This window comes from Papio anubis, chromosome 6 (assembly GCF_008728515.1).
Source record: "Papio anubis isolate 15944 chromosome 6, Panubis1.0, whole genome shotgun sequence".
Classification (NCBI taxonomy): Eukaryota; Metazoa; Chordata; class Mammalia; order Primates; family Cercopithecidae; genus Papio; species Papio anubis.
This window is the reverse complement of record NC_044981.1, coordinates 157,064,716-157,092,215: the sequence shown is the minus strand read 5'-3', so window position 1 is coordinate 157,092,215 and position 27,500 is coordinate 157,064,716. Positions and strand designations below refer to the sequence as shown.

General features: G+C 41.8%; 1 protein-coding gene and 1 long non-coding RNA gene across 2 annotated transcripts in view; one reads left to right on the top strand and one right to left on the bottom strand.

Annotated features, from left to right (window-relative positions):
- The window catches only part of SLC22A3 (solute carrier family 22 member 3), a 108,547-nt gene that overhangs the window by 18,263 nt on the left and 62,784 nt on the right, over positions 1 to 27,500 (bottom strand). The gene's annotated exons all lie outside the window — the stretch shown is intronic.
- On the top strand, positions 262 to 2,659 carry LOC116275391. Its single transcript, XR_004184472.1, has 3 exons — positions 262 to 349; positions 1,343 to 1,471; positions 2,574 to 2,659. It is a non-coding gene; the product is annotated as an uncharacterized LOC116275391 (long non-coding RNA).

Below are 27,500 nucleotides of genomic sequence, written 5' to 3'. Positions count from 1 at the left end.
CCGTGGAAGACTGCTGATTGATTCCACTGTCCATTCTTCCCTTCCCACTTTTGAGAATACATAGAATTTTAGTTGGGCATATGGCAACCTAGTAAGAGTCATTTTTTCTATCCTCTTTTTCAACTGTGAGTGGCACTGTGATAAGACCTCAGCAATGAGGTGGTTGTAGGGGTCATGTTCTAGGTCTCAGCATTTAAAAAGGTAATAACTTGCTGCAAGAAGATGCCGGCGAGCTTCAACCATACAACCTGTGTAGACCATGGTGGAGATGCAAGACAAGTGGAACTCAGGCCCTGGAGGGCCTCATGGAGTACAGCTGCCTCGCTAGAGCTGGGCTGCTCACCTCTGGGTGGGTGTGCTAGAGATAAAAACACTTTTCCCTTTTTCATCACTGTATTTTCAAGGACTTTGTTTCATTAGCAAGTTGACCTGGATCTTAACTAATATAATGTCTATGAAGATGACCCCTGAGCTAACCTTCTAAATTTGAAGACCCCAATGAGGGATTTTTCTGTGTCTACCTTAACCTTTGCTGTTCAAAAAACAAGTCAGGAATATAAAAATTGAAAGATAAGAACTCGATATATTACAAAAATATATTATTGTATAGTTTGTTGCCGAAATGTTTTCTACAATTCATTTCTATGTGTTAATACATTAAAATGGCTAGTGTTTATGGAGTGTGTGATATTAGATTCTGGACTAAGCACTTTACATGGATTATTTTAAGTCTCATCAAAGTTCTATAAAGTTAGTACTTTTGTTAATCTTACTCTATAAATAAGGAAAACAAGGCTTAGGACTTTAAGGAGTGAATAGTAGCCAGGAATTGAAACCAGGCAACTGATTGGTGAGCCTGTGCTCCTGATCCCCACATGGCACTGCTGAATATATTTCATTCTAGAAACATTCTTGATAGTTGATGGTCACATCTAAATATTTTTAAAGAAAGACACTGTGCACTTGACCTAAAACTAAATCTTTAATTAAAACATTATTTTATGAAAAAATTTTGACTAATTTAGATTTTAAAGATTTTTAAATTCAGGATTAAAACCACTCATCCTGCGAGGACAACGTTCCTGCACAAAAGTATCACCACCAACTCATTCCAATGAGTTTTTCCTTTTACTGAGGGCTTTTCCACAACTCAGACTTGGGGCTGCTGGGCAGTGTTAGTCTCAGACTCTTCTCTCTCCAGGGATTCCCTGACAGGATCCCTTGTCTACATATCAACACCACTGTCCATTCAGTGCACACAGGTGGCAATACTTTTTTCTTTGCTTTTCAAAAGAAATATTCACAGCAATTTATTATTGGCTCTCTTTTATTTCCTCTTCAGTCTTCTGCTGAGAGCTATGACTTCTATCCACCAGCTACGAGTCTGAACAAATTCACTCTCACTCAAGTTTCCAGTTCCAACATCCCAGAGTTGAAGGGAAATCCTACGTCACAAATTTCAAGATCTCTGGTCAGTTCAGGTAGATAGTTTGACTTAAAAAAAAAAATTTAAAAAAATGTTTTTGAGATAGGGTCTCTCTCTATCGCCCAGGCTGGAGTGTAGTGGTATAATCATGACTCACTGGCCCAGCCCAGCACTCCTGACTCAAGCAATCCCACCTCCTTCTAGGCTATTTTCCCCTGAGTCGCCACCCACACAGAACCTGGCTGCTGCTTCTTCTTCTTCTTCTTCTCCATTGCTCCTTCTCCTTCTTCTCCCTCCGCCCCTCCCTCCACCCTCTCCTCTTCTCCCCTCTTCTCCCTCTTCTCCCTCCTCCCTCCTCCTCCTCCTCCTCCTCCTCCTCCTCCACCTCCTCCTCCTCCACTCCTCCTCCTCCTCCTCCCTCCTTCTTCTTCTTCTTCTTCTTCTTCTTCTTCTTCTTCTTCTTCTTCTTCTTCTTCTTCTTCTTCTTCTTCTTCTCTTTTCTTCCTTTCTCCTTCTTCCTTTCTTCTTCTTTCTTGGTAGTAGTATTAGTAAGTGGTATTGGTGGTAATTCCATGTGGGGGCGAGATATTTGTGTTGCTTTGGGTTGAATGCAGGTTTGAGACAGTCCTCAGGCTCAGCCTCCCAAGCCGGGTTGCAGGGCGTGCCGTCACTTAGCAGCCCTGATTTTGACGTTTAAGGCACGCCGCGAAACCTAGAACAACATTCACAGATTTTCATTTTTTTTTTTAAGTGATAAAGAAGCATCTCTTGCTTTCATGTTGGCTCTGTAGATAATTGCCTTTCTCTGGCAAATCTCCAGTCACTCAATGACCACAGAATTATGACATGTTAGATTTTGGCAAGAAAATAAAGATCTTATGTATTAACCTAGAGGTTGCAAACCTTTTCTGCAAATGGCCATCTATTAAATGTTTTTGGTTTTGTGAGCTCTAAGACCTCTGTTGGAACTACTTAACTTTACCATTGTAGTGTGAAAACAATCATAGATAATACATAAATGGATTCCAACAAAACTTTATTTACAAAAATAGGTTGCCTGCATGTCTGGTCTCCAAGCTGTAGTTTGCTGACCCCTGAACGAGAGGCTTAGTGCTGGAGCAATTTGTACAGATCGTTCCCATTACAGAGAGAAAGAAGTTGAGGTGGAGAAAAGCTATGTACTTTACCCAAGGAGGACACACAGACAGTAAAAAGACGAACCAGGAGGTTGATAGCAAAGTCTGTATGTTTAACCATTATGCTGTAATGTGTCTGCAGTATGTAGAATATAATATTTATTGTTTAAAAGCATGCCATATCATTTCATTAATTACTTTCTTCTTTTCAGCTACAAATATTCTCTGAAAATTAAAAATTAAGCCTACATTGGAAAGCCAAGGCGGGCAGATCACGAGGTCAGGAGTTTGAGACCAGCCTGGCCAACATGGTGAAACCCTGTCTCTACTAAAAATACAAAATATATCTGGGCTTGGTGGTGGGCGTCTGTAATCCCAGCTACTCGGGAGGCTGAGGCAGGAGAATCGTTTGAACCTGGGAGGCAGAGTTGCAGTGAGCGGAGATCTCGCCATTGCACTCCAGCTTGGGTGTCAGCGGAAGACTCCGTCTCAAAAAAAAAAAAAAAAAAAAATAAGCCTACATTATTTTCGTAGCAAAAAAAGCTCACTTTTAAAGTCATGGACTTAAATTAGACACAGTGTACCCAATCGTTGACTTCCTTCTGTTTCCTAACAGAACTCCCACTACACTCTCCCACACTACCAATTCAGGTGTTTATGGGTGCTGACTCTGCTTCCAGTTGTAGGGGGGAGGCCTGATTAGTTTAGGGAAATCCTGTCCTCCATGTCAGTGACTGGGCACGTGACCCAGTTTGAACCAATGAGAAATGGGCATACAACCCAATTCGGGCCAATGAGAAATGGACTTCTGGGAAAATCCTTCATTGCTCTTAAGTCAGAAGTTCCTGAAGAAATCTTTTCTTTCTTCCTTCAAGGAATAAATGAGGAAATTGTGGGCTCAAATACATCTTAGCAGTCATCTTACACCGATGTGACAAGAAGTCTTAAGATGAAGCTATCCTGTCAGCAGAGTGGAGAGAGGGGAAGAAAACCATGGTTTACTAAGGTTGTTGAGACCCTGGTCTGGCCAATCCTGAATGCTGCTGTTACTAGAATTCCAGACACATGAGCCAGTGAATGTCTTTATTGTCCGAACCTATTTAAGTTGGTTTTCTGGTTACTTGTTGCCAAAAGCAGAATTATGTGAAGAATCCAATCCAGAACAATGCTTTTGCTTTAGTAACTGAATATTTTAGGCAATTTTTTTTTAGCAAATAGTTAAAATAATTGCTTCTGTACTCCAGTCCACTCCATAAAAATACCTGGTATAAGTCTTAATTTCAAACTTTTAGGAGTTAAAACAGAGTGGTAATATGATCTCTGCTTTTCCAGACCACAAGTTTACTGCCTCATATATACCCTCTACCAAAAACAAAACAAAAAAAATACTAGGTGTTGATAACGAATTAAGGGAGTCAGGATCATGAAACCAATCTTCCCTGTCCAGTGAATGAAAGGATTAAGAGTACTTCCAAGCAAGTACATATTTTGCTACATTTAAGGACAAATCCAGCTGGTCTTTGATTTACTAACATCTCCACAATGACGCAGATATTCTGAAAGATGACCCACTTTCTAGGCATCCAAAGGCCTTGAGAGACTTAAAACCATATCTTGGATGGAATTCATCCAGGAAAATCTTGGCAATTCCTGTGCCGTGGCGGCTGCCACTATTATTCTTTTACAATAACTTCTAGCTCTATATCTATGCTGAGTTTCTGTTGCCAAAGGGTTACTAAATTTTGCCCGGTCTGAGTCAGACACACAAAAAAACCAAAATGCTATGCCAGGTTTAAAATTTAAAAAAAAAAAAATTGCTTTATTGCCTCACATACCATTTACATGCACTGTATGATATTTACATATAATTTATGTACAATAAACTTCAGCAATTCTAAGTGCACGCTTTGAAGACTTTTGACAGATATATAGTCTTACACCACCACCACAACTGTGGTACGGACACTTTCCATGATCCCCAAAATTTTCCTTGTGTCTCAGTGAAGTCAGTCCCCTCCACCCACTCTGGGCTCTGGAAACCCAGATCTGCTTTCTATCATGACAGTTTTGCTTTTTCTAGAATTTCATAGAAACAGAATCAACAGTGTCTCACTTGGCATCCCATTTTGTCATACCTTTTGTGCCATCTAAATGGGGATGCTGGTTTTGATTTGAAGCAAAGGGAGAAAAGGGTGATGTTCTGGGTAACACTAGCTGTTCGGAGGCTTGTTGCCTAGTGTCAACACACTACTCATAGGAAAAGGTATTGCTCAAGGTTAAACTGCAGAGGCTAGTCTCCTTGTAATTATTTAATGAGCTGAATTTCTACTTGCCCTATTCATCGCTTTGATTATCTTTTAATTCTGCCAAGACTGTGTTTTCCATCAACAATGATGTACTGTATATTAAAAGAACACTTTATTCATCTTTCTTTGATTAATTCAGCTCTCTTTGCAATGCTTGCTGGTGAAACATTTCTTCAAGTTGACATTTTAATTTAAATTGCCAAAGAAGAGAAAGACATTATAAATAATCATCTGTTATAAATACGGTGTTCAGAACTCCCCACATGGAGTATTGGTCTCAGAGTAAAAAAAAAAAGACAGTCAGGGTCAGGCCAGACATGTGGTATTCTACTCAGAACATCTTTTTACTAGCATGTTATTTAAACTATTTGAGCTTTAGTTTTCTCATCAGTAGCAGGAGAATAATAATATTCAATTTTATTATTTCAGTATTATTATCAAATATTATTCATTTATCAAATCACACCTTATTAGTTTTGAAAATTCATTTAAGTAACCCATCTATATAGATACACAGATATGTGTACATATACACAGATACATACACGTGTGTGTATATATACATATATGCAACTATATATACACACACACACACACCTGGCACACAATATGTCATATTCAGTAACAGAGGCTGTCAACATTAATATTGTGTTTTATAACATTTGAGAGTTACTTTATTTCCAGGTGATAATTCACCCAGCACTTTTTCCTTTAGTAATTAGTAGCTAATGCTTTAATACATAAAGGGAGATGCTCTTAAAGGTCCTCAGATAAAGAGAATGGTTGCTCTGCCTTTTTTTAAAAAAATGGATTTCTTTTTATGTTGAATTTTCTTAAGTATACCAGATGTATTTAATGTTGATTTGGAACTGCGGATCTACCAGGATTAAGGCAGGGTAATTTTTCATGAATGTGCACACCGGCAAACACCATGTACGGAGCCTTGCAACTCAAAGTATGACCCACAAGTCAGCAGCGTCGGTCTCTCCTGGGAGCCTGCTGAACAAGCCTTGCCCCAGATCTAGAGAGAAAATCTGCATGTTAACCACATCCCCAGGAGGCTAGCATGAGAAGCACTAAGAGTCAAGGAACAGCAATCCCACCTCATCGGCTCACTCACATTGTTTACTTCCAACTGGGGCTCTGGGTGCAGAAATGTGAGTCCTCCCAGGTTTAGGAGGGAGAAATACATTTACCAGCAGGGTCTACTATGGGCAGGGAGAAGGCGACAGTGTTTGTAGCTGCTTGTCTAGCCTTGTGATTTTGTCTGGTTGTTCTCAATAAGAGACTTCTTCATCAGTTGTTGTATTTCACAAGGAAAGATGACACCGATAAGAAAGAAAACTTATCTGCTCTTGAGTCTAATACTGTGATTTATTCGGTGAATGTGTCATCACTAGTTCCCTAAAGGTTCTGCTCTCTAGAAACTTTTCATCTCTAAGAAGTCTGTGTCAATAAAATGTTATTTGAGGTCTTTGGGCTTACCGATTGGGGGAACCAGAAACCACTTTCAAAAGTTAAAGTATCCATTGGTCTTACAGACAAGCATCAGGAACCAGAGGGCCTGGTGGGGCTGGGAGGAAGCTCGGCAGTGACAGCTGAGGTGCTCATGTCCTTCCATCTCACTGCCCAGTGGATAATAAGCTCATTAGTCAGAATAGGACCAGCCCAGAATGGCCAGGAGTAAGCATGTCACGTTACAGAGCTGTAGCCAGCTTCTAGGGGAAAATAGCACTATCTGGTACCCATAAAAGAGAATTTGCCAAATTACCTGTAGTACTGTGGCAAGTTTTGAAAACCTGCTTATCCTTTAAAACAAGAGTAGATAAAATATTTACCATGCAAGAGCATTTATGATGGAGAAATATTCTGTATTAAAATTATCATGAATGTTTGATATTTATTAAAGTAGTTAAAAATAAATCCCAGGCCTCTGAACCAGTGCTGTCCAGTAAGAATACAATGTGAGCCACACACGTACATTTACATTTTCTAGTGACCACATTAAAAAACATAAAGAGGAACAGGGGAAATGAATTTATAATACATTTCATGTAATCCAATGTATCCAAAACGTGATCATTTCAAGGTGTAACTAATATGAAATTATTCATGAGGCGTTTTATACTCTTCACTTTCTGTTAAATCTTTGAAATCCATTGTACAGTTTGCTTGACAGCACGTCTCAGTTCAGACTTGCCACATCTGAAGTGTTCAACTGCATGTGAGTCTAGGAGCTACCGTGCTGCACCGAGCGAGTCTGGTCACCTGCAGCCCACGTGGCTCTTTCATTGAGACACTCCATGGAGAAGATATTTTATTCCATTAGCTCGAGTTGGCCTGAAAGAGTGCCCCAGTCCCCCACCTCCTAGATGACTGGGCATGCTGCCCAGAACAGCAAATGGGCCTCTATCTATGCAGTCCCAGGAGGGACCCAGAGGGCAGCCTCAGTACTGGCAAAGGTTAACGGATTGCAGCTGTGGGTCACATGTTGGAACATTTCTTCATTTCTCAAAAGCAATGCTGGGAGGGTTTTATTTTTATTTTTTGTTTGTGTGTGTGGGTGGGGGGGAGGAGAGCCTATTGATGTAAGAGGAGAAAGAAAAAAAGAGAATGTACTCTCAGTTCTAAAACTCTAACTCTAAAGGCTCAGAAATTAAGGGAATATGCATCAAAACTTGTGTGGACTGAATCCAACATGTCATCGAAAGCTCCAGCAGCACCTATGCCAGCAGTCATCACGGAAACAGAAAGGTTCTAAATATCACATTTTTGAAATGCCCAGTGCCTGAAACTATGGTAGCATGTATGGATACACAAAATTTTAAGTTCCATGTAGAGGCAAATTGAGTGTCTATAAGACACTGGTCAGCCAAAGTTGTTTTGAAGAGAGAGAAAAAGAGAGTTTGAGTGAAGAAAATCCTCTGCTTTATCGCAAGTAAAAATCAAAACCACACACTCCTGCCAAGAACAATTCTTATCATCACTTCTTCTCAGTCTTCTGAATGCTTTGGGAATTATTTCAACAGGAACATGGTCTTTAACATCAGCATCGGTAACGTATGAGTTCATCAGACCACCTGTCCACTAGCCAGCTGAGGGAACTGTTCCAGCCGTTAGGTGTGGGCAGGATTCCAGGATCACTGCAACCTTGTCCCGCTAGATTCCTAGGAGGTGTCTCCTGCTGGGGCCTGGGCATAGAAGGCCCTCCCCACACTGTCCTGGGTTGGCAGAGCTTTCTGCACAGGTCAAGGACAGCCAGGGTGACATCAGCCCCAGTCACTGAGTGCTCAGAGAAAGGGTGACTGGGGCAAGTCCCGACTACATTCTCAAAGAGCCAGTAGCTGGGACTTGATGCCGCCTATATTCCTCCAGCCCTTTTCTCAGGAAAATGGAGCCTTCCCTCGTTTCCTGCATTTTTCCTGCATGTTCTCTTGGCAAGCCGGCAGTGGGGTCTCTGCGTTGCCCTCAACCTTCCCCCATCAGCTCGGGTCACAAGAATCTCTTCCATCACTGCATGCTCAGGGTGCTTTGTCTTCATCCTGGCTCTGACCTGGTCCCTGCCTGCTGGAAGAGTCCTGACTGCCCTTCGATTTCTTCTGTTTTCCATGTGCTCCAGTGAAGTTACAAAGAATCTCACCAGTAACTAGATGTGCAACTCAGTGCTTTCACTGAGGGGGCTGGAAAAGTTAGGAAACTGGAGCATACTAAATATAGATGTGGACAATAGGGACCCACAGGTCCCACTAGTGGGGTAGACACAGAAAGCAAGCTGGTGTTATTCAGGGTACAAAGCTTGCCCGCACACCAGGACCCAAGGGATCCGCTTCTAGGCCTTGAACTCCATGGAGAACATCACACAGGTCAGAAGAGGACATGTATGAAAATACCGATCACAATTATTGAAGGCAACCCAGGTGTCCATCATTAGGAAGATGGAGACCAGAGGCACAGCAGGTGTGGCCTACTGAAAATCACACGACAGTTGGAAGCAATGCACTCACACACTAACAAGTTGGATAGACACTTAAAACACATAGTTGAGTGAAAAAGTAAGAAATACAAGATCTGGAGTGGCACGATGCCATTTGTATCACCTGAATACACACAGCACGCTCCACTTCATAAGGACACATTAATAGCAAACACATAAATCAGACACATTAGAGTAGAAACCTACCGAGGGGAGAGTGGGGATAGAGGAGGAAGGGGAGAAGAAAATCAAGCAGGACATGAGATGAGTGTTGCACAGCCCAGTGATGCCTGAACCATGCACAGAGTCCTAAGTAACCCAACTCTGTACCCCTCAGAAAACAAGAACCAAAACCACTTAGTCTAAGTGACTAAGAGTCCCTTAGATGTCATCTTGGAATTTCCTCCATTTTCAGTGCTTCCAATTTGTCAAATATCCAAATTTTGCCTTCCTTATGTAGCTCAGACAACCTTTGGTTTCGTCTGAAAATGCTGAGAAATATTCCAGAGAAAGTCAGGTATAGTTGAAAAGTTTGAAGATCAGTGTAGATGCACCTCAAAATAAATATCACAGTCATTTAATGAGTTTTGGAGTTTGTGGGTTGCTTACTTTTCTGGTTCTTGATTTGCAGAATATTTTCTGCATATGGTAACTCATTTTTCACTGGTACATCCTTTATGCTGCTTAAGGCAGAACGTTTAGAGATAGCTGAGATTCTCTTACGTAGCAGCCATAAGCGAGTAACACACGCTATCTCTGGAATTCCAGTCCTGAATATTGCTGACAGCGAAGCATGTTGTGTCTCATGGCTGGTCTCTGGGCCATGGTAAAAATCTGCATTAATGTTACATTGTGTTCACTATTTATTCAACTTTGAACTGTGACTTGATTTATCATATTCCAACAAATATATAGACTAGTTTCCATAATTAATAACTGTCCTTACCCTACCTAGATTTCAATGTGAATGTCTATGTGTACTTCAATCAAAATTAAAACACACTGTGGTGATTTCCAGACATTGCATATAGGACTCAATCTACTCTTCAACTTCAGGTTTAGTTGTATTGTGCATATCTATATGATGAAACAAGTATAGTTAAATAAAGACCTATTATTAGTAGGGAGAGATGGAAAACAGCTCAAAAAGAAAAAAGGAAAAAGGAAAGCAACTATAGAGGATTAGAGAAAATAGAAGGCATCTTAAATGCGTGTGGGGAGACATTTTTGAAAGTGAACATTGCACAGAGGTTATTTTAAAAACAGATGCCTTGAATGCAGCGCCCAGTAACTATCTGCTGAATAAATGGAGGAATAAATGAAGATAAATGACTGCTACATTGTGTATATCCATACACTTTTGTTTCTGGGACAACCTCATGTCAGTGACATTAAAATAGTTTTTCAAAACATGTGGTGATCAAATAAGAATTCTGTGATTCAGTTTTTAATGTGAAAAATTTTTCACTGCAATGATTAATACTCAACTTGTTTAAATTTAGAGGTTGGCTATTTCTAGACAACAAAATGTACCAAGTTGTTTACAGAATTGTGGAAACAAAGGGGATGGCAGCAGTCCTACATGAAGTTGATACTATATTTCACTCAATTGACATCAAAAACCTGTCCCCTGCTAACTTGAGAGCAGCCTGTGTCAATGTAGAGTATAAACTGTTATGAACTGCAGAGGGAATACCTGAAATGTCTTTAGAAAAATGTGTCTAGGTCACATCTCAAAGAGAAGTGTGTAAGCCTGGCTGAACACACATACTAATCAAAACATGTGTGTAAGTATTCAATCTCTGTTTCACTCTGTGCCATAAAAATAATTGTGCTGAGTATTCCATAAGCCTTCCTCAGTCTTCCTCAAGATCTAAACTACTTGTGATGTGTTGACTCTGAAATGTAAGCCAGAAAAGGCCAAGATTCATCTTTGAGAGACAGGCAATTGGGAACCGTGGTACTCAACCCATCCTATGCACCTTTGAGAGACAGTAGGCAGCTGGGAGCCATAGCACTCAATCCACCCTACTTAACATGTAGAATTTGTCCCTAAGGTCAGTGGAAGATAAAAATATAATGAACTCAGGAGTATTTTATTGAATGAAAGAAATGAAGAGATCCTAGAAGTTGTTATCATGAAGTTTATGTATGTGTGCATAAATTCTAAACATATGTATGTATGCAAGACTCTCAGCAACAGGTAGAGACACCTTACTTGTGCTTACAGTGACTCATCCTTTTTGAGCATGAGGACATCTGATTAATGTCAAAAAAATTTAAAGATTGCTCACATGACAGGAATTATGCTCTTCACTTCTGTTCTTTGAGACCACATAATGACACAAATTTACTATGATTTAATAACACTTTTCAATTTATTATTGGTTATTAATTATAACTGTATTTAATTTTATCTGAAGAAAGTACATTTTTCTAATCCAAGATGTATTATTAGTTCATTCAACAGATGTATTGGTTGCTGATGGTTTGTGGACCTTTGCAATAACTCCATAGTCCCTAGGATCTGTGGCCCACTGGGACAGATTCCTTTATCAACTCCAGGACTGAGGTTACAGTGGCTGGGAGACAGGAATGTGTAAACAAGAACATCCAGGATTCCCTGTCTGCTCACCCTCCATGTTCATCACTAAAGAAGGTGACAAAGTTTTGCTGTTACACAAAAGATTTCTGTAGCAGGAAAATATCCTTGGTTCTGGCCGTTTTCCCTAACATCATCTAAGTTCTTCTGCAAAGGCTAAGGGGACTTCATCACCAATTAACACCTCCTTTATTCAGACACCTTACAAAGACTTTGTCTCAATCCGTTTGCCTTTCTGTATATGAAATTATATTTCCTTCCCTCAAATAGCACCAAATTCAGAGAAAAAAGAAAACAGAGCAGACCCATGTTACTTTTTCCAAACCAAGTTATCTAGCCATCTCTGCATTGCATGGGCCTCATGCTGTTTGTATGACTGGGTGGGTCCCACCATCAGCCCCCACATGAAGACGTGTTGCTATACCAACATAACCCAGGTGTTCATCCACCCATTTATGAGATGGATCTTAATTTTAATTCTTTGTAGGGAAGGGAGGATTGATTCCATGAAAATCCAGCACCTGATACCTTTTTTATCATCTTCCTGGATGGGACCTCAAGAGATTAAATGACAATGTGTTTTCGCACTTACTTACTGTTTAGTACAATTTTCTCCAGCTTCATCTACATAAAGGGGCACATCTGTGTACACCGACGTTCAATCTAGTGCTGGGGAATTTAAATGAATTTCATCTGCTTCTCGAGCCACGTCTCTCTTCTTAGGATTATTTCATGAAGAAAGACAATTTTCCCGGTGGGTCAAAGGTCTAGCAAGCAGTACTGCCATGGCAACACAGCTCTGGGTTATGAATAACACAGGGACTTCTGCCAGGGTTGCTGGCTGCGCAGAGCTCTGTAAGTTGTATTCATTATTGTCTCCACAAAGGAGCACGTTCACAGAGAGGAGTATTTTCTCATTTATCCACAGTCAAGAAGCCCAGTAATTTGGATTGCGGAAACTGGTTTTGCTGAAAACACAAGAATGGACCAAATGGCAAAGGAGCAAAACATGTGAAGAAGCTGAGCCTCTTCCTTCACACTGTTAGACTGGAAGGATTCCAGAGAGGGTATCAGAAGGCCCTTGCCCAGCAGACGCTTGAAATGGAAAAAGGACAGGCAAACTCCCTCCTCTTTTCTGTTAGAGAGGGACACAGAATCAAAATAATAAAATTAGATGCTTACACAACTCCCGAAAAAGAGAACAACCAAGATTAACAGAATAAAACAAGGCTGTGTGGCCAAGGAGTTTTGCCTTGTGTTTTACTTTTGTTTGTAATACTGCCGGGGCTCAGGGTAGGCAGGAAAGAAAGAAATGCTTCTTTGCCTACCAAGGGGTGCTGGAGTAGAAATGGGAAGACTCTTGTTCCTAAAGGGCAAGGGGAAGCCTAGCCTTTGAGAAGGGAAAGGGAGAAGCCCATGCATTTAGATTCATAACTAATTACGGATAACTGAGCAGTTCCCAATGTCACTTTGCAAAGCTTGGAACTCCTGTGTCATAAGCCACATGGACCTTCCTGTGTGGACTGCCAGGATCCCAGTAGCAGTGAGAGAAGAGTCAGTGAGAAAGGAAAGGGCTTTGGCTCTCCCTAACCAAGCAACAGGACTTGTTCCTCCATATGGAGAGGCTAGTTAGGGAAAAAAGGGCTTTGTGTTTTCCGTGGGCTGGCCCTGCTGTCTGTGGCCTGGGGACTTGTCTGGGAAATGGGTTGGCAGCAGCCGTCTCTAGGAAGGGCAGGTCCAGTCATGAAGACAGCATCAGCATCTTGCTTTAAGGCCATGGATGTGTGGGGACAGGACAGAAACCTGCCTTCTGAGGATGAAGCAGGCAGGAATTAAGCAGGGCCAGAACCACAGTTGAATGGGCAAGGACTCATTCATGGGGGAGACATGAGGCTCTGAGGAGGAAGGGGTGGGGGAAGAAAGAGGAAGCCCAGCAGGCAACTCGATAGGCTCAGCAACCTGCCCCCAATCCCAGGAACAGCTGGCAGGCAGATCCCAGACCCATCCTCCAGTCGGGCGGGAATCCCGTGTCTTCTCCTAGGCATCAGGGCCCATGGGGTGGGCAGGGAGGACTTGTGATGCCTGCAAGTGTAGACCTTAGGAATCATCCTCTGAGCATAACTGGGGAGATGAGGACTGACCCAGTCATGGAGGAACCAACTCTACCCAGTTTGCCTGAGACATCTTTTGGTGTTAGCTCTGAAACTCCCAACTCCCCAGCCCTGGGCAAACAGTTGGCCACCCTGCTGGACACTGCCTGAGTCCCTCTGTTGTCCTGGGTTCTGTAAATACACTCACTCTTTAGTAATATGTCCTCAGACACCAGAATTGATTGTGAGGACTGAACGTAGGAAGTTTATGGGACCGTAATGTGGAATGCTTTCCTTTCCCAGTTCCGATGAACAGTTTTCAAGCCCTAACTTGTACAGCAGAGATAGTTAAGATTTTGATAAAGGCATGACCCAATTATTTATTTTCCCAGAGGAAATCTGGAAGATGAGTTTGGGTGAGTAGGGGGAAAGGCCCTGACTCACCACGGTTCCTTGTGCACAATGCTGCTCTCTGATGAGGCACCCCAGAAGTCTGCCTAGCCTGTTCCAAGGCTGCAATCTCACTCCTTAAAGCACCTTTAAATTGAATTTCCAATTCAATTTAAATTCAAGTAAAGCTGTAGGAGAACATCCTCCCCTCAATATCTCTCCAGGTTGAATGACAGCCCACTGACCCCGGCGATGCCAGGCTGAGTTTCCTTTTGTGGAAGGAAATGAGTGCTGGGCGCCATGCTTGAGAAAGGACGTTGGGGGTCTTGACATGCTATGGATGGAACCGTTCACTGGTACAGTCTTTATGGCTATTTCATTGTAGCATGAACAGTTTTCTTATTTTATGCCATATAGTCTTGTTTTCAAAAAGTTAAAGACATGGAAAGTAAAGAAATGCATTTAAATACACACCATTTCTAGAACTCAGGCTATTTTTTTTAAATAGGAAGTATTATTAAATTAATTATTGGCTACAAAGGTCCATTCTGTGTTGAGTATGTCCAGTGTCCTAACATATTTTTATGCATTCAGGCATATTCTAAGTTAAAGTGAGTGTGATGGTACACATACTACAGTTATCATTTTTATGAGTCATTTTGAAGATGAGAGCTTTGCTGGTAGAATTGGCACCATTCATCCTGTAAAAGGAGAGGAGGAAGACTTAGCCCTGTCGGGAGAAAGCTCTGGATGGGTTCCCAGTGACTTTCTTTCCAATAACTGTTTTTGAGACTTTCTTTGTTTTTGAGACTCACGCCTTTCTCATTCCAACACTGGTCTGCCTTAGAGATCCCTCAGGTACTCCCTGTGCCTAAACTATGTTCTCTGGATCTTTTGAAATGAATTCCCTGAAGAGAGATTTCAAATCTGAAGTCTGAGATTACAACTAAACACAATTAACGAAGACAGCAGTAACTGAACTGAAATCAGCTAAACACAACAATTTACGAAGACAGCAGTAACTGAACTGAAATCAACTAAACACAACAATTAACGAAGACAGCAGTAACTAAACTGGAATACCACCATCCCCGATGGGCTCCAAGCAAGTTGGAATCACAGTGTGGTTCCCCTTTTGAAAAAACAAAAATTATGTTTATAAAAATCCCCCTTTGAAAGGAAATGTCAGAAACAGATATTCCCAAAGCTGGAAAGTCCCTTTCTGTAGCAATATTGGTGTTTGTGTGACTGCTCAACAAATGATAGAAAAGACGGTAGCTATTAAGGTCTAGAAGTCTCCCTGATATCTAAGGTAATAAAAATCCAGCAGGACACTTTCTAATGAGGTTTTAATCTTTTCTATTTTGGAAATATTTCAAACAGTGGTATCACTTATATTGATGATGGGGCTAAAGGAATCCCTTTGGAATTGGAAAGCTCAAATTCCGTTCCTGATGTCACATGAACATACCACCATGGGAAATGCCTCAAGCATGTTTATGTGTGAACATGTATTGATATAACATCTAACGTTTAATTTTAAAAGCAGTAGATTCGCTATAAACTATACTTGTGTATCCAAAAAACAAACAAACTACAATCAAACCTTATGGGTTTATTCAGCCAGTATAGGATAAAACATCACTAACAAATATGGGCATATTCAGTTCCATAGTAACAGAGTCCACTTGTTAGCCAGAATTGTAACTACTATTCTCCATGAGCATATCCCATACAAAGATGAGAGGTATGGGGAGCTGGGGGCAGAGGAGAGGGATCTTTAGGATAAAGGCCTTTAAGATCCTGGGAGGAAAAAGCAAACCAAAATTGCTGCCACAGTTACTACCTGTGTAGCTGCATCACCTAGGTCAGTATAGTGACAGTGGCTGCTCACTCAGTGTTGACACAATCGGCTATTGTATTGATCAGGGTTCTCCAGAGGGACAAAACTAATAGGATCTATGTATATATGAAAGGGAGTTTATTAGGAGAATTGGCTCACACGATTACAAGGTGAAGTCCCACGATAGGTTGTCTGCAAGCTGAGAAGGTAGGAAGCCAGGAATGGCTCAGAGTCCAAAAGCCTTAAAAATAGGGAAACCAACAGTGCAGCCTTCAGTCTGTGGCCAAAGGCCCGAGAGCCTCTGGCAAACCACTCATGTAAGTGCAAGAAGAACCTGGAGTCTGATGTCCAGGGACAGGAAGCATCCAGCACAGGAGAAGGATGAAAGCTAGAAGACTCAGCAAGACATCCTATCTCACCTTCTTCTGCCTGCTTTGCTCTATCCACACTGGCAGCCACCTGGATGGTGCTCACCTACATTGAGGGGAGGCTTCCTCTTCCAGTCCACTGACTCAAATGTTAATCTCCTCTGGCAGCACCCTCCTAGACACGCCCAGAAACAATACTTTCCCAGCTATCTAGGCATCCTTCAATCCAATCAAGTTGACACTTCACCATCAGAGCTATTGATAAATAATGCTGCATAACAGTCATCGATCTTAGCAGCATAGAATAGTAAGCATTCATTTATCTCATGTGTTCGTGGGCTGGATGGGGCCTGCTAGTGTAGGTTCCAGGAAGGTTTGCTAGGTCAGCTCCATTCTGAGTGTCTCTCAGCCTCCTTCCGGGCCCATAGGTGAGCCTGGGAATTTCTCCTCATGGTGATGGCTGAGGTGCGGAGATAAAGCCCAACCACACAAGCACATTTCAAGCTTCTACTGCATCACATCTAGCAACCCGCCACTGGCCAAAGCAGGTATCACGGTCAACGCCAGCATCAAAGGGCAGGAAGTCCACTGCACCTATCATGAGGCCAAAGCAATTTCATTGCCACGCCCAACATCTACAGAGCCAGGGAGTATTTTCATCCCTTGGAAATGAGAGAGAAAATGTGAATCTTCCCAAACAGTAATTTAATCTATCCCAATCCCTCACTTCTGCATCACCAAAATATGTGTCAAACCCTACTCTGGCAATTAAACTAGTAATACGATCAATTGCATTAGTTAGCTTTGGTTGCAAGAACAGATACCCGCTAATCCCTGCAGTACATACAGACACATTGAGCAGCAGTTTAGTGGGGAAACAAATTTTTCTGGCCATGTCCCATACAGCTGCTGCAGCTGTGCTCCAGGCTGCACCTCTTCTTCCGAGACCCACTGTGAAGGAACAGCACCGATTTGGGGTCTGCTATTCTTGTGGCACACAGAAGGAACAAGAGGGCTATCAGCAATTCATGACGCCTCTCAAAGCTTGTGCCCTGAATTGATATTCTGCTACTTCTACTCCTTGGGCCCAATCAGGTCAGGTGGCCAAGCTTTCACTGGGTGGGGACATATATTGCCCACAGGGAGATACTGTTGTCAGTCATGTGGCAATGGGTGGGGTCGGGCTGTAAAATCCTTTTACAGAGAAATGAATAGTTGACAGGATTAATACAATGTATCACAGATAACAGTGTGTTCGGAATTGATGGGTTCTTGGTCTCACTGACTTCAAGAATGAAGCCAGGACCGGTGAGTGTTACAGTTTCTAAAGATGGTATGTCTGGAGTTTGTTTCTTCAGACGTTCAGATGTGTCTGGAGCTTTTTCCTTCTGGTTGGTTCGTGGTCTCGCTGTCAGAAGTGAAGCTGCAGACCTTCCTGGTGAGTGTTACAGCTCTTAAAGGCAGCGCATCTGAAGTTGTTCGTTCTTCCCATCCCAGTGGATTCCTGGTCTCACTGGCTTCAGGAGTGAAGCTGCAGACCCCGCCGATGAATGTTACAGCTCATACACGCGGCATAGACCCGAACACTGAGCAGCAACAAGATGTATTGCAAAAAGCAAAAGACCCAACGCTCCACTGACTGCAAGATGACCCCAACGGGTTGCCACTAGCTGGCTCGGGCAGCCTGCTTTTATTCCCTTATCTGGCCCCACCCACATCCTGCCGATTGGTCCATTTTACAGAGAGCTGATTGGTCTATTTTACAGAGAGCTGATTGGTCCGTTTTGACAGAGTGCTGATTGGCCCGTTTACAATCCTTGAGCTAGACACACAGTCACAGAGAGCTAGTTAGCTAGATAGAGTACCAACTGGTGCCTTTTACAAACCTTGAGCAAGACACAGAGTGCTGATTGGTGTATTTACAAACCCTGAGCTAGACACAGAGTGCTGATTGGTGCACATACACTCCTCCAGCTAGATATAAAAACTCTCCAAGTCCGCATCCGGTTCAGGAGCCCAGCTGGCTTCACCCAGTGGATCCTGCCCCAGGGCTGCAGGCGGAGCTGCCCACCAGTCCCGAGCGGCGCCTGCACTCTTCAGCCCTTGGGCTGTCGATGAGACTGGGCTCCACGGAGCAGGGGGTGGGGCCCATTGGGGAGGCTCAGGCCTCGTGGGAGCCCACCGCAGGGGGAGGAACTCAAACATGGTGGGCTGCAGGTACCGAGCCCTGCCCTGCGGGGAGGCAGCTAGGGCCCCGGGAGAATTTGAGTGGCGCCTGTGGGCAGGCACTGCTGGGGTACCTGGTAGCAACCTCCGCAGCTGCTGGTCCTGGTGCTAAGTCCCTCACTGCCCTGGGCCGGCAGTGACGGCCTTCCGCTCAGTGTGCGGCCTGCGGAGCCCCCGCCCACCGGAACTCACACTGGCCCGCGAGTGCGGCGTGCAGTCCCGGTTCCCGCTGGCGCTGCCCGGGTTCCCGCCCGTGCCTCTCCCTCCAGACCTCCTGGCAAGCAGCGGGGGTGGGGGGGCTCCGGTCTCAGCCAGCCCAGAGAGGGGCTCCCATGGTGCCCTGGCAGGTTGAAGGGATCCTCAAGGCTGCCAGAGTGGATGCTGAGGCCAGAGGCTGAGGAGGCGCTGAGAGTGAGGGCTGCTAGCACCTTGTCACCTCTCAATAGCAGTTCATGCTTACATGAAACTATCTCAGCTCTCCATTACTCACCAATAGACCAAGTCTACTACCACCAGATGTGTGGGCACTCTGAAGTACTTGCCCATTCTTTTTTATTTTGACAAGCACACCGATTCAGTACCTGGAGCAATGGCCATATGCTCAGATAAGCATTGTTACTCAATCCATTATTCATGCTTGCACACAGTACTGTTACTAGTCTATCATATGAGAGTGAAAAGTTGAAGTGAATGGTTAGTGATCAGGTGTAAGGCAAGAAACAGGACACTACAAGTAACAAGCAGGAATAATGTCAAACTGATACCAAAGAAAAATTTCACATTTACTGCACGGTAAAAGAACTTTGCATTATGAGCAAAACAGAGGGTGTGCTCAGGGCAGAAAACAGTTCTCCTCCTTGACATGTTCTCTGGGGTCAGTGGAAGATTGTGGATGCTCCTGAAGACATTGTGAGACACTGTCATGTTGTAGGTGTGCCTGTGCTGTCATTATTGTAGACTTACCTATAATTTGCTTTTTTTTTTTTTTAAGCAAGCCTTAAAAATTATTGTATGCAAATGCTGAAAGGCTGAGAACCACCAGACTAGGTGTCTAAGCTAATCCTCCTGCACTGGGTAACTACCTACTGCTTAAAATTCTACCCATCCACTAATTCTCTTTAATTTCTACCTAACCTCCTAGGAGCTCAAGCCACTGAGCTGTTTTGCATTGGTTTTTGATTTTGGGATTTTTCCTTTTAGTGAATAACAGTTATAGTGTTTGTATGTTCAGAGAGCCTGGACCCTGATCACCTGTATTTATCCCTGCTAGTGCTAGCTATCTCTTCAACAAAGCCAGAGGCCAGCCAGAAACCTTGGCAAATGGAAGCCTAGGAACAAGTGAGACAGAGACAGAGTTTGCCTACCTATGAAAGGAGTAATGTCCATGTGAACTGTAACTGAGATGATTTGCAGGATAAACAGCCCTCAAAATGTGCCTGATTCAATGTCGGATCAAATATATCATACTGTTTTCCTTTCATATTTTCCCTTCACTTACTAAAGCTCTGGGGATTGGTGTAATCTTAGTTTGTAGCGAATTTAGCTTATCTGTACTATGGAACATCCTTGGGTAGATTTAAGCTAGGTCCTTAGGTTCTCCTAAATATACCTGGACCAGTGATGTCAGCAATGGAACAGGTTGGGGTTGGCAGGTGGCTCTTTTCACAAGAGAACTGTGCTGACTTGCCAGGTCTCCTGGGGCTGCTTTGAATCCAACCATAGTCTTTCAGATCCATTCTAACCTTCTCCGCACCCTATAATGGGCACCCTAAGAATAAGGTGGGAATTGAAGAGATCGTGAAGGATGAGGTCATTTACGCAGTGATAACTTGTTCTAAAAGTCAGAAGTTACTGAAGAGAGGTTCTGTGAAAAGTAGAGATTGCGGGGCACTTCTGTCGTGGGTCTGAAGGTCCTGGAGACTGTATCCAGAGAGAGGGATATGGGCTAATGTGAAAGTAACTGTAAACACACGGTTTCAAGGCGATCCTAACATAGACCCGGACAGTATTATTTGAATCACCAAAATATGAGTAATTTATATTGGCTATACTTGTCCTTGCACAAAACCTGTAATGGAATCCTGCTCTGATTTTGGGGGTTGGAGCTCAAGTACAGTGCCTACCCTGCTGGCCAGTGCTTCTGTATCATCACGAGGAGGTTTTCTGCTCAGGATGGTGCTTGTGGGGATATAAGGACCTTTGAGATGGAAAACTATGACGTGACCCATAATGTGGCTGAATTCTGCTCTTAGCAAGGTGTTTTAAACTTAAATGTTAAATCTTTCTCTTGAAGATAACACTTTGCTTTTCTGCTTATGCTTATGTACAATTAAAAAGATTAAAGATGGGTAGGTTCGGTTTGAAGACATTTGTTTCAAAAACCAAAGCTCCCTTGGATGTGAGACTGGAACTTACAAAATGAGACTGGAAAATCTCGTCATGCTAAAGAGCAAGGAAATATTCAGAAGCTACTAGAGGGTGGCAGACTCCGGATAAGCTCCATCTGCCCAAAGATGGAGCAATTTGAGCATCCAAAAGAATACTCAACAAAATAACTGCTAACATGATTTGGCTGTGTCCCCACCCAAATATCATCTTGAGTTGTAATTCTCATAATCCCCATGTGTCAAATGAGGAACCTGGTGAGAGGTAACTGAATCATGGGGATGGTTACCCTTGTGTTGTTCTCATGATAGTGAGTGAATTCTCATGGGATCTGATGGTTGTATAAGGGGCTTTTCCCCTTTGCTCGGCACCTCTCCTGCCTGCCGCCATGTGAGGAAACACATGCTTGCTTCCCTTTCTGCCATGATTGTAAGTTTCCTGAGGCCTCCCCAGTGATGCAGAACTGTGAGTCAATTAAACCTCTTTCCTTTATAAATTACCCAGTCTCAGGCATTTCTTTATAGCAGTGCGACAACACACTAATGCAACTGCAAAGGATTGAAACATATAAACTATGTTTAAATAAATACACTCAGCTCATTAATCACTTTGGGAGGATGTAGGGAGCCAATTTATTCTTTGGAAAATAAAAAATGATGCATATGTCCTGTCTTTTCGATATGAACTATATCTCAGGGTCACCAAGAGTTGATGGAGAAATTAGTCTTTATTTAAGCACTCCAGCAATAAATGAAGAAGTAATGATAAGATGAGAATATTGTCATTTGGCAACCTCTGATTAGTTAGTAAATCCAGGCAGTGATTATCAGTGGCAAGTAATGTTCCAAAAGAATAGACAAGCGGCCACCAGGTATCTCTTAATGGAAATGTACTAAGCCACTTATGAAGTAGTCTTGCCAGAAATATTAAATTTGATTAAGCTCTAGATCTAACTACCAATTGACAGGGAATATAAAAGACAGAGAAACATGTTAAAGGATCCTACAGATATAATCAACAAAATTTAGACTGTAGAAATTCTTCAGGAGAAAAACCCCAGGATTTTTTTTTTTTTATTCCCAAAGCTGGAATGAAATGAAAAAGAGCAGGAACCTATGGATTAAGTAAACCCAAAGAGATCAACAATTCACAATCCATAACTTCAGGAGGAGTCTAATGCACAAAGACGCTGTGAAACATTGTAGGACAATCAAGGAGGTGGAACACTGACTTGATATTAAGGAATTGTGGCTATTTTTCTTAGGACAATGACATTGATATTAGTTTTATATTTATATTTTATATACCACTGCCCCATCTTTGCTCCCACAATAGGAATCAGTCCCCACAACTGGATCAAAGGTGTGATTACTTGTATTGAATTTTAAGAACCACAGGAATAGTTCTTGCTCCTCATTCAGCAGTGTCCTGAAGATAGTGCACACATAGTTCCAGAGATACCTATTTATTCCTACTTCAGAGGAAAATATCACAAGATGAAATGCTATGATGGCTGGATTGATTCCTATTCAGTGGATGGGGAAACTAGGCGGAGTATAGAAAAAGTAAGATTGATCAGGAGTTGATAACTGTTGAAGCTGAGGGATATGCATAGAGATTCATTAAACTATTTTTTGTATTTTTGAATATGTTTGGAAATTTCCATATTAAAATTAAAATGACTTGGAAACCACTGGATCCCATAGTTCATGATCTCTCATAAACACAGCCATGTGGAACATTGAACTACTTACCTGTTGTCATGATCTCTGTGGTGCTCATGAATAAAGCTGGGTCAGTGGGTCTGTGGGAGCAGCGCTAAACTGTACACTCATGAGATATGTAGCAGCAGCTGCTTCGGGGAATTAGACTCGTCTCTCAGTGAGACTCACTATCACACATGACATGCCTGGTTAATCCAACATTATATTTCACAAGCTACCAGCACACAGCTATTTTTTCTACATTCCTTTCTATATCCCTTTCTAGATTCCTTTCTATATTCTTATTTTTCTATATTCCTTTCTAGATGCCTATTTTTCTAGAATACTTTCTATATTCCTATTTTTATCTATTCCTTTCTTTATTCCTATTTATTTTCTATAATGCTACTTTTCTATATTCCTTTCTATATTCCCTTTTTCTATATTCTATATTTAGACCTTTAAATCAATATCTAAACCTTGATGTAGATAATGTACATGCTTACCTCTGGACTATGTGTGCAGTATCTTCAGTATACTGCTGAGAAAAGAGCAGAGATTATTCACTGGATGATTAAAATTGAATACAAATGATCAGATCTTTGACCTGGCTATGACGACTATAGTCAATGGATGAATGCAAGCTGGGAAAACAGGTGTATATTATTTTTCCCTAAAAGGAACACACAGCTCAAATGCGCTCACTCAAAGAGTGACAAGGATCAAGGATGGATGAATCACAGTGGTTTAAAAAGACCATGCTTTGTCTTTACCACACATTTTATGATCTGTAAACCTCAAGGTATATCATTAACCTACTTGCACCATTGCACCTGTGACATCTGCTCAGTTGAAACCTTTGGACAAGAGCCTACTGCTTGCCACTTAATATAAGAGAGAGGAAGAAGGCAGAAATCCAAACATACATGACCAAGCTTCAGGGACTGGGGAGGGGACAATACAACCAACAAAACCCAGTACTTTTTTAGACAGAATTTTGCTCTTGTTGCTCAGGCTGGAGTGCAGTGGGGCAATCTTGGCTCACTGCAACCTCTGCCTCCCAGGTTTAAGTGATTTTCCTGCCTCAGCCTCCCAAGTAGCTGGCATTACAAGCACTCGTCATCACACCCTGCTAATTTTTGTATTTTTTAAATAGAGATGGGGTTTCACCATGTTGGCCAGGCTCCTCATGAACTCCTGACCTCAGGTGATCCACCTGCCTCGGCCTCCCAAAGTGCTGGGATTACAGGCATGAGCCACCACACCCAGCCCCAAAACCCAGTTCTTATCAGAAAGTTCTTATCAGAAGGTTCCTGTGAAATCAAACTGAATGCTATGAAGAAAACAAAGTTGACAACCTAGTCTTAAATCAAGATTCATATCTTCCAAAAATTATTCTCTAACATTCCTTTTATAACAACCTTTCTGTTACTCTGTAGTCACTTAGTCTTTGGAGCTAAAGCATCGTTATATTTTTCTTTATATGCTATTCTCTATTTAGGGGTTGCTTTAAATATATGTTATATCCTCAAGTGTATATCAAATATTCCAAAGGGCGAAAGCTTTTAATTTTTGTCCCATTTCATTTTCTTTGTATATCTTTTTTAGAGACAGCATCTTGCTCTGTCTCCTAGGTTGGAGGGCAGTGGTGTGATCATGGCTCACTGCAGTCTCAAACTCCTGGGCTCAAATGATCCTCCTGCTTCAGCCTCCCAAGTAGCTGAGAGAACAGGTGTGTGCCACCATGCCCAGCTAGTTTTTAAAACTTTCTACTTGTAGAGATGGGGTCTTGCTATGTTGCCCAGGCTGGTCTCGAATTCTAGGCTCAAGCAATCCTCCCACCTCAGCCTCCCAAAGCACTGGGATTATAGGAGTGAGCCATTACACCCTGACCTCCCCCATTTCTTAGTACACTGATGCGGAGGCACCCAAAAAGCCTTTCTTGGAGGAAGGACGGAATGGAGGAAGAAAAGAAGAAAGGGAGAAAGACTAGCATATAGGAGTTTGAAGGCTGAAATATTACATTACTGCTAAAGCTCTGGTATGAATAAACAGATTTTTTTCAGGGCCAAACTTAAAGCTTTAAATTACAAGTCAAAAAAATGTTTTACAGTTTGTGCAATCAAGATGAGTGATTCAACATTATGGGGCTTACAGTAAGTAAAGTATAATAATTCAAGTAACTTGGTGCAATTATTAAAATATGTACTGAAATGATCAATTAGCCTTGCCTATAATGCTAATACAGCTTCATAATCATTTCTTCTTTAATATGTCCTATGATTTTTCCCAAGATTTTTTTTCAGTTAAGTCATATTGAAAATGATTTCCCAGATGTTTGATTGTGTGTGTGTGTGTGTATACACACACACTCTATATACATATACATTTTCTATATATATATTTTATATATATACAAACATATATATTTTGCACATAAATTTTTTTTTTTTAATTTATTTATTATTATTATACTTTAAGTTGTAGGGTACATGTGTATAACATGCAGGTTTGTTACATATGTATACTTGTGCCATGTTAGTCTGCTGCACCCATCAACTCGTCATTTACATCAGGTATAACTCCCAATGCAATCCCTCCCCCCTCCCCCCTCCCCATGATAGGCCCCGGTGTGTGATGTTCCCCTTCCTGAGTCCAAGTGATCTCGTTGTTCAGTTCCCACCTATGAGTGAGAACATGCGGTGTTTGGTTTTCTGTTCTTGTGATAGTTTGCTAAGAATGATGGTTTCCAGCTGCATCCATGTCCCTACAAAGGACGCAAACTCATCCTTTTTTATGGCTGCATAGTATTCCATGGTGTATATGTGCCACATTTTCTTAATCCAATCTGTCACTGATGGACATTTGGGTTGATTCCAAGTCTTTGCTATTGTGAATAGTGCTGCAATAAACATACGTGTGCATGTGTCTTTATAGCAGCATAATTTATAATCCTTTGGGTATATCCCCAGTAATGGGATGGCTGGGTCATATGGTACATCTAGTTCTAGATCCTTGAGGAATCGCCATACTGTTTTCCATAATGGTTGAACTAGTTTACAATCCCACCAACAGTGTAAAAGTGTTCCTATTTCTCCACATCCTCTCCAGCACCTGTTGTTTCCTGACTTTTGAATGATCGCCATTCTAACTGGTGTGAGATGGTATCTCATTGTGGTTTTGATTTGCATTTCTCTGATGGCCAGTGATGATGAGCATTTTTTCATATGTCTGTTGGCTGTATGAATGTCCTCTTTTGAGAAATGTCTGTTCATATCCTTTGCCCACTTTTTGATGGGGTTGTTTGTTTTTTTCTTGTAAATTTGTTGGAGTTCTTTGTAGGTTCTGGATATTAGCCCTTTGTCAGATGAGTAGATTGCAAAAATTTTCTCCCATTCTGTAGGTTGCCTGTTCACTCTGATGGTAGTTTCTTTTGCTGTGCAGAAGCTCTTTAGTTTAATTAGATCCCATTTGTCAATTTTAGCTTTTGCTGCCGTTGCTTTTGGTGTTTTAGACATGAAGTCTTTGCCCATGCCTATGTCCTGAATTGTACTACCTAGCTTTTCCTAGAACTCAGGACTAAGAAACTCAATCAAAACCGCTCAACTACATGGAAACTGAACAACCTGCTCCTGAATGACTACTGGGTACATAACGAAATGAAGGCAGAAATAAAGATGTTCTTTGAAACCAATGAGAACAAAGATACAACATACCAGAATCTCTGGGACACATTTAAAGCAGTGTGCAGAGGGAAATTTATAGCACTAAATGCCCACAAGAGAAAGCAGGAAAGATCTAAAATTGACACTCTAACATCGCAATTAAAAGAACTAGAGAAGCAAGAGCAAACACATTCGAAAGCTAGCAGAAGGCAAGAAATAACTAAGATCAGAGCAGAACTGAAGGAGATAGAGACACAAAAAACCCTCCAAAAAATCAATGAATCCAGGAGTTGGTTTTTTGAAAAGATCAACAAAATTGACAGACCACTAGCAAGACTAATAAAGAAGAAAAGAGAGAAGAATCAAATCGACGCAATTAAAAATGATAAAGGGGATATCACCACCGACCCCACAGAAATACAAACTACCATCAGAGAATACTATAAACACCTCTACGCAAATAAACTGGAAAACCTAGAAGAAATGGATAATTTCCTGGACACTTACACTCTTCCAAGACTAAACCAGGAAGAAGTTGAATCCCTGAATAGACCAATAGTAGGCTCTGAAATTGAGGCAATAATTAATAGCCTACCAACCAAAAAAAGTCCAGGACCAGATGGATTCACAGCTGAATTCTACCAGAGGTATAAGGAGGAGTTGGTACCATTCCTTCTGAAACTATTCCAATCAATAGAAAAAGAGGGAATCCTCCCTAACTCATTTTATGAGGCCAACATCATCCTGATACCAAAGCCTGGCAGAGACACAACAAAAAAAGAGAATTTTAGACCAATATCCCTGATGAACATCGATGCAAAAATCCTCAATAAAATACTGGCAAACCGGATTCAACAACACATCAAAAAGCTTATCCACCATGATCAAGTGGGCTTCATCCCTGGGATGCAAGGCTGGTTCAACATTCGCAAATCAATAAACATAATCCAGCATATAAACAGAACCAAAGACAAGAACCACATGATTATCTCAATAGATGCAGAAAAGGCTTTTGACAAAATTCAACAGCCCTTCATGCTAAAAACGCTCAATAAATTCGGTATTGATGGAACGTACCTCAAAATAATAAGAGCTATTTATGACAAACCCACAGCCAATATCATACTGAATGGGCAAAAACTGGAAAAATTCCCTTTGAAAACTGGCACAAGACAGGGATGCCCTCTCTCACCACTCCTATTCAACATAGTGTTGGAAGTTCTGGCTAGGGCAATTAGGCAAGAGAAAGAAATCAGGGGTATTCAGTTAGGAAAAGAAGAAGTCAAATTGTCCCTGTTTGCAGATGACATGATTGTATATTTAGAAAACCCCATTGTCTCTGCACATAAATTTAAGAAGCAACATTAAGTACATAAGTGGCAACAAA